Genomic DNA, 2473 nt, shown 5'->3' with positions numbered 1-2473 from the left:
TGAAATAAAAATTCTAATCTGAACTTGACCCCATGATTAAATATGCTAAACTAATAAAAATATAACAATAACAACAACAACAAAATACACAAATATAAATGAACAGTGCTGCATTACTTAATGTTTTAAAGGTAAAGATGTTAAATATCTGTTGGTCAGACATTTTGACTCATCTCTGGTGTGGTTTAACTGAAAAATATCATATAATTATTAATTTCCACAATAACATTGATCTTTAATAATATCCCCATCTATGCTGTTGTCTCTGAAGAATGTAAAACTTTAAGTAAATTAACCAAGTCAGCCTAGTAACCAGTCTAGTCAGTAATTTATAAAATTATCAACTTTCAGAATATAAACTGTGCTGAATATTTTAAAAGCTGAACTCAACAGACTGAAATAGTCCCGTTTCAACTCATCATTACTCGTCATGCTAACAGTGAGCTAGCTGCAGCTTCATAACTAATTAACACGATTAATCAACTAAAACTGACCACAACATATCACTGTGGTACAGAACAGTCAGATAACGCCACACATTGGCAAAAAAAATGTATTTTTGTCAACTTAATGGACAAAATACCTCAGAAACACCAAGAATGAACTGCGCTCAATGGAGACTCTCGCTGTGTTTTGAACTATTTGAGGCTCCATGAACCACGTGACTTCCGCATTCCATTCTTGCTATGGAAGTGAAATGGGAGTGTCGCAACTCTCGGGGCTCTGGTCGTCGCCTCCTGTTGTTTGAACGGCAAATCTCGCGATACTATTCAGAGTTATGGTAATGCATTGTGACGTCACGTGATCGAACATTTGTTTTTCAATGCGTTGTTATGACGTCATTACTATGCTAATTTATAAGTCGTTCAAACTAGGTCATTTTAACAGATCTCTGATAACTGGTGWTTGTAAAAAAAAAAGTTGGAAGGCATAACTTCAGGAAAAGACAGACTTTTGTGATTTAAAAGTTATATTGGAGCAAGAGAACCGTGTTCAAGATCCTGAATTAATCAAGAAACTTCAAAATGCACAGGAAGTTAACCCAAATCTTGCAAAAGAAGCAGAATTAGATCAACATTGTGCAGACCTTCAAAATAAGTTACTTGACGCAGAAGAACAAATAAAGAAACTTCAAATAATCATCTTGGAAAAGGATAAACATATCAAAGGAAAACATAAAGGAAAACATGCGGTGATTACTACAAACCGGTCTGAGTCCAGCCTGGGAAGCTTGAAGGATGAACTACAATCCAAAAGTGAAAGTCTTGAAGCAGAACTGAAATCAGATAAAGAAATTATTAAGGACTTAGAAAAACAAAATAAGAGTCTTTTACTTTCTAACTCAAGACAAACGAAAGAACTATTCAAGGCAAATGAAGAATTAAAAACACTGAGGGTATTGCAAAATTGTTTCGAGGAGTCTAAGAAAAAACTGAATAATTTAGTAGTCGTACGTGACGTCAAGATAAAAGAACTCTCTGAAGATCTAGAAGATATGAAAATTAAATTTTTCAAATCAGAATCTGACCTTGACCATTGCACTAGGTTATTGGTTGAAAAAAACAATGTTTTACTGGTTAAAACGGCTGAGTTGAAGAAATGTTCGAGTGATTTGCAACGGTCCCGTCAGATGTTTGAGGATCTAGAAGAGGAGCTGAGATCTACACAGCACCAGGTTCACCAAGAAGCCGCCAAGGTGACAAAGGAAAACATTAACTATAGAAAAGAGATACAGAAAAACGAAGGACTCAGGTTTCGTTTAAATGAGTTTAAAACGAAATTCTCAGAAAGCCAGTTGCTTAAAGACTTAAATCAATATAAATATAACTTTGGACTTTGCCAACGGGACATGATGGAATGTTTTAAGCTCAGATCAAACCCTGACAGATTTCTCATTGCCTTTCTTCAGCTGAAAGACAAATATGCTCCAAACCACTTTGAGATGTTGGATGCAGAAATGCATCCAGCAGAGGAAGAGAGGACAGCTCAAAAAGAACAGTTTCAGAAAATAATCGCCAGTAAAGATAGGCAGATACAGGCTTTGGAAAAAAAACTTTTCAACGTTCAAGATGAATTACTAACAATCAAGGAGAATCCAGTCTTTGATTTGGTTCCAATGCAGTCAGAACTGAAAGCAAAAGCAYTGTTGATTAAAGAGAATTCGATGTTGAAAGAAGAGAATTTGACTTTGAAAGCAGCCTGTTCAGTTAAAAATAGACAACTGAATGCTTTTAAAAATCACATCAAGAGTGACTCTAGAATCTGAAATTTGGAACTTATGTTAGCTTTTAGCTGCTCTGTTTATGAATTTCTTAGAATATATGATCACAGAAGGTAATCACAGAAAATACCACGTCAACATAAGCGTCAAGTAGATAAACTCCAGCTTAGGAGCGAGGGCGCACTGTCAGCTGGGTGCTGCCCAACGACAGAGAGAGAGAGAGAGAGAGAGAGAGAGAGAGAGAGAGAGAGA

The sequence above is a fragment of the Austrofundulus limnaeus genome, unplaced genomic scaffold (assembly GCF_001266775.1).
Source record: "Austrofundulus limnaeus strain Quisiro unplaced genomic scaffold, Austrofundulus_limnaeus-1.0 Scaffold145, whole genome shotgun sequence".
NCBI classification, from domain to species: domain Eukaryota; kingdom Metazoa; phylum Chordata; class Actinopteri; order Cyprinodontiformes; family Rivulidae; genus Austrofundulus; species Austrofundulus limnaeus.
Note: the sequence above shows the minus strand (reverse complement) of the source record.